General features: G+C 30.2%; 1 protein-coding gene across 1 annotated transcript in view; it reads right to left on the reverse strand.

Moving 5' to 3' along the window:
* Positions 1-16,876, reverse strand: part of LOC129004399 (allatotropins-like) — a 45,547-nt gene that overhangs the window by 6,144 nt on the left and 22,527 nt on the right. The gene's annotated exons all lie outside the window — the stretch shown is intronic.

Below are 16,876 nucleotides of genomic sequence, written 5' to 3' on the forward strand. Positions count from 1 at the left end.
TAAGAATAAGGGAGGCTTCACTTAAGCTAGACTGAAGAGTAGCTTATAAACATTTTCACGGAATGTTCCATAGTCCTACCGTACGGCATACGTCTCTGCGGCTTCAGGATGTGATGGAGTACTTAGGCTACAAGAAACTGCCTTGAGAGCCATGACATCTGGCGCTCCTTTTGAACATTGTAAGCCAATCTTTAGAAGGCTAATAGTATATACTGTTATTGGGCAGTATATAACCTCCTCCCCTGGTCAAACATTGAGCTACAAAAGGCCAGAGGAGATTTTCATAGCTAAAATATACGCAGCAGAAGCAAAATTGATGTTTCTAGATTCCGACTTCAAAAACACAGAGCAGTATTTGGGAGAAAAAGTTTTCCATGGCTGTACGCGATTTCTTCAAAGAGCCTACTACTCCGTAAAAGAGTAAATTGATGATAAATTTTAGTGTGAACATCATCTCCTTAGTCACCTGCCAAGTTTTATTTAAAAATCTTTTTAATTTTATTCCTTAAAAGATACAAGTGGTCAACAACACAGCCTTAGTATGTATAAGGTAATACATCCTGTTGGGTAGGTGCTACATTAGGAATAAAAAATGATGAGCACAATTTTGTACGACATTTAAGCCATTTTACGAAATATTAAAAGTAAAGAACTTAGTTACTCACTATTAACTGATAGTAGAAACAAAAATAAAACTAAAATTTTTACCAAAAGATGTTGAACGTTTGTGAGGTTTTTGGAAGGTTTGTAAATGTTTGTTTATTGAGAGTATTTGTGACTGTAAACATTTATTTACAGCATAATTTTGTAACCTGTAACACCCTAAAGACGTATTCAGGAAGGTACAGTAAATTGAATACACCAACCTACAGTTACCCACGTATAAATCCAAGTGATAAATTTCGGATCTTTATTCAAGACTGACAGGAACTTATCACATAATGCCAGCAGCTCTCAGGAACCATTATTCTTTATCTTTTACCTTGAACCATAACTTATATTTTCTCAAGATCAGTGCATATCTTACACATGGAAAACGTGAAGATGTTGGTTTTTAGTGTTTTTATTAAAACTAAGTGTCTTGTAATACTAAGCGAATAGGTTAGTGCCAATTATATACGAATAACAATAAGTGTAATATAAATTTAGCAAAACTTTTGGTGTAAACTATTTTTAATCCTTTTTTACCACTATTTTTTGTTTTTTGAGGGAATAAAACAAGAATAAAAGGTCGAAGGAAAGAGCACAGTTTGTTCGTAATGATTAATTTCCTAAATAACACGATTAAGTAAAAGAAAATATTATGATGATTAACTCACATATACAAATAAATCATCATAATATTTTCACAATACTATGTTAGTTTTATCTTAAGTAGTCATAAAGTAATTTTAATTTCCTGAAAAAGGCTATTGCCTCTTTTAACCTCCACTTTGCTAAATAATTTGCCATCAGGACTGTGATGGAACATTTCCAGCATATCAAGTGGTAAACGATTAAATTCATTATAAAGATTAAGCAGGATGAACAGTAGTAGGCCTATATATGGTTTTGTTAGTGGCAGTTCTAAGAAATGAAACCGATATATAACGGATTTGGTTACGCAGTCAAACCCACAATAGTTGACTAAGCCATCAGTTCTTGGATACGTGTATTACATGGATATATGTGCGAAATTGCATATATCTTCATATGGGAATCCTGGCTTTTGAAATAAATATTTTGATCAATGTGGCAAAGACTAGTAAAATATTCTCAGCCACGTAAACTCTCTATTTAGATAAAGCTTGGTTCTAAATGTATTCAAGATACTACAAGTTCTTTATTTTGGAACTCATATTTGCATAAAAAACAATACACACAACTTAACTTTTAAATTTGAGAAAATCATAATTAGCCTAGTTCATCAACCAAGCTGTTCACAAACATCGTTAATAACGTTTTAATGTATGACAAAATATATATCACTTTTCCAAAAGTCTTGGTAAATAATAAACAAAAGTATATTGAAACATAGTTACACATATAATGCTAGTTTAAAAAGTTTAAATCGAATAGTATTTAATTAAATACCATGTTACAATTCATTACACCACAGTCAAATTAGTTTTATCCTTACCGAATTGTAATTAAGCGTTGTCTTTCTGTATTGAAATCTTGGTATGTTGTTCTTAGTGTTCTTAGTACTTCTCTCTGTGTGACTATTGATAAACAATGAATATCAACGAGACATTTGTAACAAAATAACCTAGAAACAACCCCGTCTTCTGAGGGTTTTGTTTCATGAAAAGAGATCTTTAATGAATAATTCAGGTCCAATTTGGTTTTATCGTGAGTGTATTCTGGTCATACGATAAGTATGTCGTTCTCTTTTACATTTGTATCTAAATGTATTGATGGGATAAGGAATATAAAATGTGGTTTCAAATAGGTTAATTCTAGTCAAACCGTACAAAAGAGGGTAAAATGTGTTTGATAATTATTACCAACTTTATTTTTTTATATAGTTTTGTTAGGGCTATGATTAACCGAGAAATATCGTTACATGTTGACAAGAAATCGTTATATAACTGCAGATTAGTTTGTTGGGTTAAGGGGTATAATGGGAATGTATAAGATTTCGTAAATTGAATATAAAATAAATTAATTGTTTAAAGGAAAGTATATTAAATGTATATCAACCTATAAATTGCCATAACTTTGGAATACATTTTAATTTAAAATGTTTTAGCAGTATTGAAGTATAATATACATTCTGATTTATGTTGCCTTAACTCATTTAGTTTCCCAACTTTTAATTGGTTAAATAAATCCCCTCTGTAAAATCCGGCTTCCCTTATCTCTAATGCTCTAAAAAGTGCGTGTCAATTTAAATTTCAAATCAGATTTTTATCTTACATCTGGCGTGTCATAACCGTATTTACATGTCTCTTGTAAAGGTAAGCATTTCCATACAAGTTCGAGATTAGTTTCTAGTAGAATTTAGTTAAGAGAAACTGGTAGTGTTAGTTAATAGTAAGTTCGAAAAGTAGCACTAAACGACTTGAAGGTACTGTATTTAATTTAACACACAATCGTAAAGATCAAGCTGGCATTGTATTTATTATTACAATCATTCAATTTATTTCTAAAACAGTTCTCTAGTATTTTATGTACTTAACAGATTGAACATTTGATGTACTAAGAGAAGAAAATTTGAGGGTATCCGTAAGCCTTCGGTAAAATGTGACCAATTCTGAATCAAGGGTATGTTAGCTTCACATTACACCCCGTCCATCGGAACCGTAAATTTTAAGCCCAAAAACAATTAATAGCTAATTTTCAAACAATTTTTTTCATGAATGAATATGCTCTCCCTAGGTGGTTCACCTACTATTTTTAATAAACAACGTTTTTAATGAATTTAACAGGGTAGTTGTTAGTCACACGGAGTTCTTTGAACTAACAAAGAGAATATTCAATATTATCTTGTCTAAATTTGATTGACGTTAACCGAAAGAAGCATTTATAATTCATGAACAATGATTCGTCTTCAACCTATCAAAAGTGACTATAGATGATATTTTTTATACCAAACTTATTGTTAAAATACCTATAGTAACAGTTGCTTCACAAATACTCTATATTTGCTAAATGTGTTTTTAAGCGTTCATCCTTTTATTCAACCTATGTGTACTGTATGGAAGATAGGAAGGCCTTATAAACAGTGTGGTTAAATTTATTAAGATTAAATGAAATAATAATGTCAGGGAAGAGGACTCATCTGAGCTACCGTGAATGTTGTACCGATGATAAACCGGACACGGTACCTCAGAAATGGCGTATCGCCCCCCCCCCCCAAAAAAAAAAAAAAAAAAAAAAAAAAAAAAACACAATGCTGGTTTAAGACTATCAGATCTCTGTTGCCACTTGTTTTCCTCGCTTGGTTTTACCACAAAGATTTATCACTGTTATCGAAGTTCAACTAATAGATAACAGCATTTTATTGTTAAGTGTGTATTTCAAACTAAAAATGAATGGGGGTTGAGAGTAAAATTGAGTATTGCAATATGGGTAGCCTTGTCACTGACTAAGTTAACATTTTGTATAGCCAAAACCATTTTTTCATGTTAAATGATTAAGTACTGCTGAGCCAAGTATCGAACGAAAAATGAAAGACTGACTTCTCTCAGGCTCAAACCAGGAAACTTTTTATTTTCAGGTGAGGGCTATAAGCTAATCAGCTTTGCACTAAAATATATTAAATAAATAAATGTATTATTAAATAAAATAAATAATTAATTTTTTTATACATCATCTAACTAACAATCGCATATTTTACCCAAATTCAAGTTTATAAACTCTCCATGAAAAGTCTACTTATCGTAAAGACTGAATTCACTTGTGATAAAACAGAATTGGATTTGAATAATTCAGTACAGATCCTTTTTGAGGTTGCCAAAGTCTCAGAGAAGATGATTCTAAACATTGTGTTTTCGATCTCAACGGTTGCAATGTACATTGTGACTCAAAGTGTTAAAACGTGAAACGGTAGATAAATGTTTAGATAGCATGTTTAGAAATGTAATAGTGTAGTTTCATTTTATAACACAGTAATACATTTTTGAAATGGAAAATTTAACATGGTAAAAAGGCTTTGCATGACAAATCATAATTAAATATACTTTTTTCTCTTGAACTCACTTCTATTTCCAACTGACAATTTGTATTTGACAAAGTTAAGATTTATATAGCAGATATATAACTAGTATGTTAAAAGCTATAGGCTGTCCCAATAACTAGTAAATGCCGGTAATGAAAAATTATAATCATGTATGTGTCTTTGAGAAAATACATAACATGTTTATTATACGTCTAAAAATTGTAATAGCGATTTATTTACTCATTGCCTAGTGGGAAACGTCATTCTATTAAAATTCTGTTTCCAAACCAAACAAAAGCAAATCAATTAATTAATTTCTGCCAACAAATTATCATAAATTTGTTTTATGTTTCACTAACTTTTTAACCGTAAACAATAGAATGTTTATAAATATGTTAAATGCGAAGGAAATAGTGCCGTTGGTAACAATTATCACCCTAAGATTTACTTAAAATATAGATGCAAATTTTCACCAGTTAAGGACGTATTAATTTTTCTTTTTTTTGATACTAAGAAATTTACCATAGACGTTCAACAAGAGATAAAACGCCTTCACTTAGCAAAAAAAAATAAAATTTACCGCTCATTTAGGACTACTGTACTTCAAGGTTTACTGGCAGCTTAACATAAAGCAATACACTTATATTATATTTTCAAAAGCGTGCACTTTTTGCGATATAGTTTTGTGACGGTAAAATTATCAAGCAAGAATGATTCATTTAATCTTGTCACAAAAACTTGGAGGCTGAAAGATTTAGAAACCCTCACAAAGTTGCAGTTGAAACAGTATTCTTACACAATTGGTTTAGTTTCAACATACAGGAACGAAACTTAAACTGAAAATCACATACAAATCAAACATTTAAACGGTCATAATATTTTTAACAACAGTTTCTGAATCATAAACATCAATTAATAACATTGTAACCTTTGTAAAATGTTTCTTATTGATTGCATTTAATCGGGGTTTTACTGAACATGTTTAAAATTTAACGTAATAATAACCGTTGTATAACTTTTATTAGTTATAAGTAGTATAACATGCTGTTGTTTAATCATTTGAGCGTTTAGACAATTAGAATAAATCACCGCAAGCTTCAAAGTAGTTAACATTGCAACTCGTACCCAATCAAATTTGCAAGTATAATTTCGGTTGCAGAAGTTTGACCTGCTGAAAGGGTTGAACTGAAAGTGTTTTAAATTAATAATGCTTACTGAGCTAAATGTAATTTTAAATTGTATTGCGGATGCTGATGATATTCCTAATTACAACAATACAATGGTATTATGGTCATATTGAAATTTAATAACTTGCAATAACAAAACGAAATTTTATCAAACAGCCTTTTTGCGAATCAGCAACTAAGGGAATTCCCAGTTTCCCAAACGGGTACTATATAATATAGTTCTCACTTATACTATACATAAATGCAGTAATTAAATTTTAAAGCATAAAAACACACAAGGTAAATTAATGAATTTTGCTGATTTATATCTAGTTTCTGTGAGTACCATTAAACTGTATGATTTTTTGTGTATTTTATGTAATGATACAACTTAATCGAAAGTAATTACGAATTGCAATGGTTTCGAATGTTAATAATGGTTTGAAATGCAAAATATTTTATTTTGATGAGGCTATTAGTTTATTGCGTGATTCATCTGTAATTACTTGTGTTTTAATGACGAGCCTTTTGTTTTAGTCATAGACATGTTATTCATGAATTACGTACATATAAAATAAACATCTCTGTCGTCAAAAACAATATATAGAGTGGGGAAAATCATTAAAAAAATGCACATTTGAAGCAAGCTACTGAAAATTTTAGACGTAAAGATATATTTTGTTTGACATGACTAATGCAAATTTGTATTTGTTACTTTGGTTTAATAAACGAGTTATTGAGTTATTGAGTTATTAGTTAGCTTGTTTATTCTCAGGGTGTTTCCAAATTGTCTGGACATATTTTGTGGGCTTGATCTTTGGGCTAAGACAAACATAAAATGTCATATAAGTATGGGTATAAAATGCCTAAATGAAATTTTTTTTGGTATATTTGTGATTTTTAAGAATGATTTTATATCTTGGGCATTTTTCGAGATAGAATTTGGTATACATGTGTATCTTAATAGGTATAGGAGCTTTTTAGTAGGTTAGTTGGTAAATTGTTTTCAGATCAAAAAGATAGAACATTTAAATCCAGATTAAATGAGACCTTGTTTGTTAAAATCTGACGACAAACAAACGAGTTATCAGTTTTCTTCTATATTGGGTTATGCGATTTAATAGGACTTCCAATATTGTTTATTATTTGTTTTTTTTAAGCAGTATGGTAGTCATAAATTGCGTAACCGAATGTAGAAAGAAAATCTGATAGCTCGGTTGTTTGTCATCCGATGTTAACAAACAAGGTCTCATTTGATTTGGATTTAAATTCTCCATATTTTTAATACGAAAACAATGTTCTTATAATGTTTACGGTTTTCATGAAATTAGGCATTAACGATTTTAAATAGCTGCCATATTAAACGGCTTAAGGTATTGGAAAGAAACTTTTAAAGCTTTTTTAACCTCCAAAAATACACATACATATCAATTTTTAAATTTATATCTTAAAATTTCTCAAGATATAAAATAATTCTTAAAAATCACAAACAGACCGACAAAAAGAAATCTAGGCAATTTAGACCCATACTTATATGGCATTTTGTTTCAGCTAACAAGATAAATAGCCACAATTTCTTTTTATAGACTTGAAACTCTTAATAGTATTTTAATTTGTTTCTTCATAATTATTTGTTTTCAAGTCAAAGGCTTGGATACAAGTACAACATTGAAAATTATGAGTCTATTAGGGCGTCTCCTGATTTAGTTTTTCAAAGCCTTAAAAAAATGAAAAATGGTCATGTCAAGATTTTTTAAAGTGTCTTAAGGTTAAAAGTAGGCCTAATCTAACGATATCTAATTTTTTCTAATCAATATTTCGCACCTTTAAAATTATAACGTATAACGATTTGTATACTCTTTAGTGTAAAATCTATTTACATTTAAAAGAAAGTTATAGTGTCACAACATGAATTTCTTTTAAAAGCCTCCAAACGTTTCAACTAGCTAGGAAATGTTCAAATTGGCAATAATTTAGCATCGAAACTCGAGTCACGTTTCCAGTTACATTCATAGTTAGGACTTCAGTTGCAAATGAAGTTAGGGCTGGTCACGCGGCAAAGGTATGTAAATTCTGAAGCTTTGATCAAACCCACCTACTCAGATAAGTACGGGCTTTTTGAGAAAAAGAACAATGAGTTGCTTAAGAAGTATATATAAATATATATATATATCTATTTACCATTTATTCAACACACGTTTTATCACTTTTTCAAGTGGTTGCTGTGTTCAAAAGAATAACAGTACTCATTTATTGTTAAAAATATAAATAAATCTTCACGACTTCGTTAATAATTTACGTTTTATGAGTTTAAAACATTTCATTATCATTAAACTTACGTTTTACTTAATCTTAATATGTTTAAGCAAAATAAATTAAATCAATTCAATGGTAAAATAAATTGTAGCTGAATACCATACATACATCATGTTTCACAAAAAGTAATCAAGTAACAACGAAAAACATGAGTGTTTTATCTGGTTCCATGTGGGTATTGAAATGTATTAAGCTGGAAAAATTCCATACACTGATTGTATTATGACCACTAAAGTATCTGAAAAATGTTTTGCAACTTTATGTTAAGCCAAGCATATCACATTGAAGTATCGGAAGCAAGACCACGAAACAGTTCGAAGCTATTGACGTTTACATGTAACTAAACATTTAAACAAACACGCGCGTAGGTCACAGACATGTTTGGTGTTGTTAGCATGCGATTAAACTGCATGGGGAGTTTGTGTCATGTACAAACAGCTAAGAGTCAAGCTAAGAGCTAAGAGTTTTTTGTAAGGTTAACTGCGATCATGCTGGTTGATCATGCTTGGCCCGGGGGACCTCAAATGAAAAAGTAAATCGGTCCCTGGAAGGCCATGAGACCTATGGTAACGGCTTCTTAAAATACGGGTTATGGAAAATTTACTGAAAACAATGATTTCTTATATTTTTACAATACATAATACAGTTGGGTTACTTTTAAATATAAAAATTTTTGCAATCTGGATGCTGAATTGTTCATACATCTTCCACTAGCACTAGAGGATTCATTTGCTTTTGAGATAAATCAATAACCCACACAATAGCTTGTCCTGTGCGAACTTAAATGGATTTGGTTCAAAGGCAGCAAAGCAAAATGTTACAGTTTCGTTCTTTTTCGACATAACTCATTTAATGGGGAACAAAAATCAATATCAACTTTAACTAAGTATACAGCAAGTAGTATAAAAACACCTATATTAAAATTTAGCCTAGACGTGTGATATTTACATTTTAAATTGACAAATATATTAATTGCTCCTTTTTCAAATTCAATCTGATAATTAATCAAATCCTTCCTTTTTTCAAAAAAAAAATATATTTGAAATAAATTATGAATGTGTTTCCGCCAAATAAAAAATAACACCCTTAAAATTTTAAGGGAAAGGTCTTTCAATATAAAAATAATAAGTACTTAACTATAAATTTATATTTAGTATTAATATTTTCTTGCATGTAGTAATATGAATCAATATAGATATACTGTACATGTAATTATTATTAGCTTATATAGCTATAAATAGTATCTAACCATCCCCATGAGTAGGTTTGCTACAAAACATTACTGTCCCATGAGTGATATTTTCAACTTTCTATTTAGTGAACCTTAACTTGAGACAAGGCAATAAAATCCAAGGAAATTTCAACTTTCATTATCCTACTAATCTTTAATGATTTTTTCCATCTGGGTCATTTATATACCATAATATTTCATATACCTACTAACTGCAACAATATTTACAATTGGGAGGTACAACCAGCTATTTGTTGTATAACAGAGTATTTTAGAATGCAATTCAAACTTGTTTTTGTAACATAAAGTGTATTAAACATGTAAGGTGAAGAACACTACTAAGACACTTGATGTATCTCACTACTGTGCCCTATTTTAAAATTCTATGTTTTGACCAATAAACTGTAACAACCTAAAATGTTTTGTAAGCTCATGTCATAGTGTAGTAAAACAAAGATTAACTGTTCCTAAGCTACACGTAAGATTGATATTTAAAAGCACGCAACGGAAATAAAGGCCGTTTTACTTATACGAGCTTGCTCAAAGAAAAATAGTTTATTTGCTTAGTTATTATAAAATCCTTGATGGCAATTTATTAGTTTCTTAAATATTTGTATTTCGTACACTATTGTTGTATATAAATATACTATTTTATAATGTATTTTCCATCCCAAAAATTGAATGTACTGTCGAATGTGTACGTTGATTTTGCTTACTATGAATTAAAAAAATCGGTCCTAGAAGCAAACATATTGTGATTGATATATTTTTAATTAGCTAAATATTTTAAAACCGTCAACCATCAACAACACACCGTAAATAAAAATGCTCTGACGAAGAGATATTTGAGAAGGAAGATTGAGTAATACTATTTCCTATTGGTAGTGAAAAAGGCGTCTCATCTATATGGACCAGATGAAGCCAGTTTTTGTGAAGATGAAGTTAAATTGGACATATATTTCAAGACGTAGGTAGCCTCTGCCAATATGTTACCCTCTCTAAGTAGATGTTTAAAGTAACCACAGTTTTGGATTCATTCTTAAGTTAACCTTTCCTTTAGTTGTAGGAACAGGATGTTTACATACATATATTAATCTGTAACAAGTGAGCAAATCACTTTGATTATTTTCTAATTCTGCTGTAGTTTATTCTACCAAGTTCTGTATTCCAACCCACAAATGAGCAACAACACGGGTTTTAACAAGACATTTTCATATCAGCATTAATATTAGGTAAACTCTCTGCAAAGATGTTCTACCGAAATAAACAAGTTATATACAGTATCACTGTATCATTACATTCCCATCCTATCTTAGTAAGCAAGGACCACGCCATCAATAGTTACTCTTTTTAACCCAAATTACTAAGCTCACTCGATCAAGGCAACGAGGTCATAAATCACCTTAAAACTCCTTTTAAACACTGAATAAATAAATTGCGAAGTCTTAAAGGGTTGTTTAAAGTGAGCTAAATACACAAATTGACATTTTGAAAAGAATTATTTGTTACGTGTTTCATTGAGATATAAAAACCTATATTTAAAGTTTTCTTAGTGATATTCATCAAACCCCTTCTTGATATATCTAGTAAAATTTATACATAAATACGCTGTATCCCATTATATAATATATCATGGGATACGTCAAATTTTGGCACTATCTTTTATATTATAGCCTATTATTGACATAGAAATCAAATGGTCATCAAACAAAATCGATACATCCACAAAATATTTCATTTGTCACAAATCGCTTCTTCAGGGAAGGAAAAACTCTTTAACGTTCACAATATCAGCATGTCTTAAGTTCGCAAGTTGTCTTTTTTATGAGATGTGATTGAAAAAAAAATATATTATGTTAAAAAGTGCTACCGGGTAATCTGCCAAACACTTATTACGAGAAAGTTATTAAAAAGGCTTAGAAAAAAATTCATCAAAATTAATGAAAGTATACAACGCCGTTGATATAGACTTACAAGATTCATATTTAATTGCCAAGAATTTGTTTCGGCGTAAAACTCCAGATACTGTATTTGTGAAGGTTTATGTGTATTCCTATGATAGTTTTGCCTGCGTATCTGGAAAAATGCACACTAAATATGCAAACCAACTGCTGTTCTTAGAAGGTTTCAACAGACTACAAGTTCCTCGTCCGTAGAACGGGTACACAGCTAGTAAACGTATACAACTCCTCTTCCTGGCTGTAATACTATTTAATGGATTGTTTGCTTATGAATGGAGTTGAGCATTTAGTTTTACATGTCACTTGATAACCGACACCAACCTTAGAATAGCATAGTAAAAAAATTGTAAAATGTTTATAAACTGTTATCCTCACAAAATAAAAAAAAAACTATTATTAATTTATTAATTTTCTTCGACAAAAATTTGATATACAAAAAATATAATACACCATCTCGATAATTTGATTCATCGCCGTTAATTTACTTAGTTACGATTTATTTGTAAGCTTTAGACCATTATTAAGTAAATTAATGGATTATGGCCCTTGTGAGACGAGTTGTCCACCATTTACACGAGTCAAAGTGGGAAGTTATAAACAGAACAACTTTGTGTTACAAAACTGACAGCAAATTTAATTAATGTTGCTTATAATCGGCTTGTTTAACATTTATCATGTGTGTGGTTGTACCAATCCTCTTGAGCTTTGTTTGCTACACAAACGGAACTTGCTATACAAGGAATTATCACTGACATTCATTATGTTATTGACAAAGTCTTAAAACATCATATACCAGTTATAGATATAATTTTATTGTAATACTTATTTTGTTTTTTACTCATTTACAAAATGAACGTTCCAATTAAATAAACAAAAATCAAAAGGCATGTAAATCAAGCAATTTTTTGTTTTTGATAAAGTTTGGTTTGTGTTATTGGCTATTTAAATAAAAAACAATAGTTTGAACTTTGTTCAAACTGCAAGCAGTTGCACCAATAGCTTAGTTTGAACATCACAATGGGTTTTAGATGAAGGAATCTGGACTTAATATTTAATGCTAGGTTACAACAGCAAATAAACATTATGTACCTGTAACTGTTATACTAACAATATGGTTTATTTATGTGTTTATGTTTTGTTTTATAAGTTGACATTTCAAACTTTTACTTTTTTATATCAAATGCACTTCACTAAAGATGAATTGCTAGAAAACATGGGTTGGATATTTATCTATATAGACTGCTATAGCATCTCCCTTAAAAATCTGGAGATCATTGGTTGGATTCCAAAATAACCGATTCTGGGCCTTATTAAGCATTTTCATTGGTCAATGATGGTGGAAATCATAATAATTGCCCTTATACAGCGAAAAAATTTTAGTTAGGACCGTTCCCTAAAAAACTTCAATCGCATAGGAAAAACAAGTCACCGTTTATAGTGGGAAATGGTTTATAATTAGATAAAATTAGCATACTGACCATGTAAGAGTTTTAGGAATTTTCTTTTAGTCTTTTACAACTGTTCCAAATTGAAAGTTGAAAATAACGTACTTTAACTAGAAATTACTAGTTTGTTCGCAGGCTGAAAATTTTTGTAATTAATTATGGTTTATTTCTCGATTCAATCATACATATTTCTTCCAAGCATTTCCCTTTGTTTGTTCCAGGTTTATTAATCTAATGTACTGAAAGGTAATAGAAGTTGTAGAATATCTTATACAGCACAGATATTTGGGTTCTAAGCTAAATAAACTGTTGATGTTCCTGTATTTATTTAATAAGATACAAAGTTGTATTCTGAAAATGTTGATTATCTTAGATTGCAGTAAGGAATGTAATAATTAATAAGGAAGGAACTTAAAATAGGAATAGCAAGTTGAAGAAATCTCGAATTTTCATAACTAACACGAAAATCTTCAATATTGTTCTTCTAAACAGAGGTATTTCTAAACAAAGTTTTGAAGTTTTATAGTTAAAGTTTATTTCTGCTACTGTTCTTGGATAACATAAAGCTTGATTGTTGGCTCTTATAACACAATCTTATTTTAACGTTTGTATGCAATTTGTATCCGTAGCACCAAATTATTTAGAGTTTCTATAATATTATTAACAAAACCATATTTTAATTGCATTAAATGTTATTCAAGGCTTTGAATTGGAGAATTATTGGTAACATTCATTCGAATAAAATAAGATTTTATAGGTTTTTTAGCTATGATCATTTAGCATAATAGAAGGTCCTAAAGGGTGTACCTAAAATGTTAAAGACTAACTATTAGTACTTAAAAATAGAAATACATTAACATATTACAAAGCGATTTTCTGTAAAATGTTAGTTTACCCTACAGTATAGCTATCACATTTTAAATAGGTTCGGACACAGATGAATAAACATTGAATAAGCATTTAATAAAGAACATTTAGACACATAAGTATCCAAGTAAATACTTAACCCACATTTACTTAGATTATATTAGTTAGATTACCAAAAACGCAAACTTGCTTTTTTAAAAAGCATACTTCCTTTATTTTTAAAGCAAACTTGCTTTTTCACTGTCCTTTCTGCACAGAAACGTAGTCACGAGTATTAAGTTCCAGGAAAATCTGTTAGTCAATATTCTGTATAGCGTGACTGTTTCTGGCAATGTCAAAACATTACTCATCCCAACGCAAACAAACAGTGCTTCCATTTATAATGAGCATTATTACACGTTGACCTAGTTGAAATTTATTTACAGTGGCTTATAGTAGGGGTTGTGAAGGGAATGTTTTATGACAATTATTTAAAATAACTCCTTTATAGAAGGAGAGAGTAATCATACAAAAAATACAGTTTGGTTATCGATTTATTTTTTTTCTAAAGTAAAATGGCATTGATAATTGAAAAATGATTTTTACAAACCACGGAATTACAGTAGTTTGGCCGTTGTTTTTCCATTACATAAAGTACAAAAAAGAGTAAGCGTAATAATGTTTAACTATTTAGGTTTCAATTACTTTACCTAAGGGATTATGGCCTTACAGTAACTTAGGTAATTATGAAGATTGTGCTGAAAAAATGTTTTAAAATATCACCTCAAACCACAATTGAAATTGTTATACTGTATATGGCATATTGGAAGTGTGTTTAACTAAATGCGAATACACACAGCTTTGTCCTTCGTAAAGAAAAAATCCACATTATATGTTTTTTAATAAAAATCCGAAGATGTTTACTAATAGAATAGTATTTTAAAAATTTAATGTTAAAATTGAATCCTATTATCATCATCTCCAGAATATTATATTAAGCCGAAAACAAAACTTATGCTATTAAATTAGATTGAACTATATGTAGGCTTTAAAGGTCAGACAACAATTTTTTTCTTTTCGAACAAGATATTTTAAAGCTGATTCTAAAGTTCCAAGTTATGTTTCTAGACGTGATTGTCCCAATATAGAGAGAAGATTTTACAATGAGCTCGTTACATGAGAAAACGCTTCTGTTCATTTCGATCCTTTGCTTTTGACAGCTCAAAACAAATATTTTATTCATGCAGAGGACACTTCTTATCCCACCTTCAATTTTTTGTGTGAAAACAGTTCTTCAATGTACAGATATATATGTAAACAAGCTGCTATACCCGTGCTTTGCAACGGGAAGAAAATGTGACCTAGAGAGCTATTAAAGTGGTGCTGATGTGTGTTTTAAAATACAGCACCTCTATGATTTAGTTTGAAAATAAAACTAATTTAAAAGCGTAAACCTACTTACTTTCAAACCCCTACTTTTGATGTTAATAGATCCCTAAGAATATGACAACATACCTTAGTGTAGTAATAGCATCAATTATTGCTTCATATTGATGCTTCACGAATGACATGTTTTACATTTTTCTTCAATTGTAGTCAAGCCTCTTCACATGTAGTTTACTATATAAATTAAAAAATGAAACTTTGTGCAATACTTTACAAAACATATACAACCTCACTTTAAAACCAAACATAACCCTCCTCAATCTACATACAGCAAAACAAACATCTTATTCGAGTAAATAAACAAACACCAATTCATTGTACTGACCAGCTGTTTCATTAACTAAATTAAATTAAATCATTTAAAGATTGGAAGCATGCCAGGCGTAGCCCGTTGGAAATCTGCCTGTGGGGCAGAGCCCTTAGGAAATTCCTCCGTATCAATACTTTTCGGCATATCTACACACTCTAAGCTTTCTTTTGATGTGCCATTTGCCTATATTTTCATTTGGTAAATTACCTTAACAGTTTACATAAAATTTTATTGTATCACTTTAATAATATAATAGATTTGTTGGATGAGTCACTAAGATTTTGTGCATTTTTATTATGTAAAAGTGCATATCGATTATTAGGAATTCGTGGTAAACCATTTAATATACTTGAATTAAGAATATAAATTTAAGTTATATTAAGATTTATATGTTATTTTCATATAATACACTAGTTGGTGCTTCGCCCAGTTTCTGGCGTGGGTGGAAACTTTTCCGATCCATCGTCCAAGGAAACTAAGAGTTGGTCAGAAAACTTTTGATAGATTGTATAATCGACAGGTTGCTCGTACCTTAGGTTTTCAGTATATTTTATACTTCCTTTGTACAATACTCGTAAAATCTCCCACCCAGGCACCCATCATAACAATATTTGGATTTCAAAGTATGAAAACAAGCACCCTGAAAGTATAATATGTCGAGCTTGACAAACGTATATGCCCTCAACTTTAAATTTTGTATTCGTGTAATCTCAAGTGTATACTGTAAGTGTCACTATTAAAACAAAGCTAGACAACAAATTAGAACATAATGATAAAAACGAAGGGTTAAATTTATTTTAGCTGTAATTAGCCTAGTATGACTTTCGTATCTCATATTTAGACGAAAGGACTTCGAAACGCATCTGTTTGCTTCAGGTATTGACTGAAGATTTAAGAATGAGTGTTTTACGAATGACACACTTAGAGGACAACATCTACTTTTGTTTACTATCATAGTCAAAGAACAATTATTATGAGTTTAAAAGTAATGACATATAATTTAACTACTGTTTTGAATGCAAAGACAACTGATCAATCTGTAATGTTAGTCACTAGAGCAAGATTCATTTAGGCCTAATTTCGTGAATAAAAGAGCGTGTTGGCTTGTGTTGTATCACTATCAGATATCTGTTTTTAACATCCGTGTCTGACTTCATACGAATAAATATTCATTGAGACCAGGGTGAATCTTAATAACATAAATAAACTCTATTCTTTACCCCACTCCTGGTGGCTCTTTCTGTTCCTAGAAGCAACAGGCTATGTTTGTGTTAGCACGCAAACAAATATTTATTAAACAGAAACAAATTATAATTTCCTTAGATTAAACTTTCCCTTTGTTTATTGCCCCTTTCTACTATCTTAGAAATAAAACAATAACCAGAAATGCTTCGGAAAGTTTCTTACTCTGTTAAATCCCTGAATCTCACAAATCTACTAAAGATTTTAAACACTGAAGAAATAAATCAAGAAGTTTTCATGTTAGTTTGAAGTGAACCAAGTATACGGAATG

This window comes from Macrosteles quadrilineatus, unplaced genomic scaffold (genome assembly GCF_028750875.1).
Source record: "Macrosteles quadrilineatus isolate MER2022 unplaced genomic scaffold, UCM_ALF_1.0 Scaffold_9__3_contigs__length_116548681, whole genome shotgun sequence".
NCBI lineage: Eukaryota > Metazoa > Arthropoda > Insecta > Hemiptera > Cicadellidae > Macrosteles > Macrosteles quadrilineatus.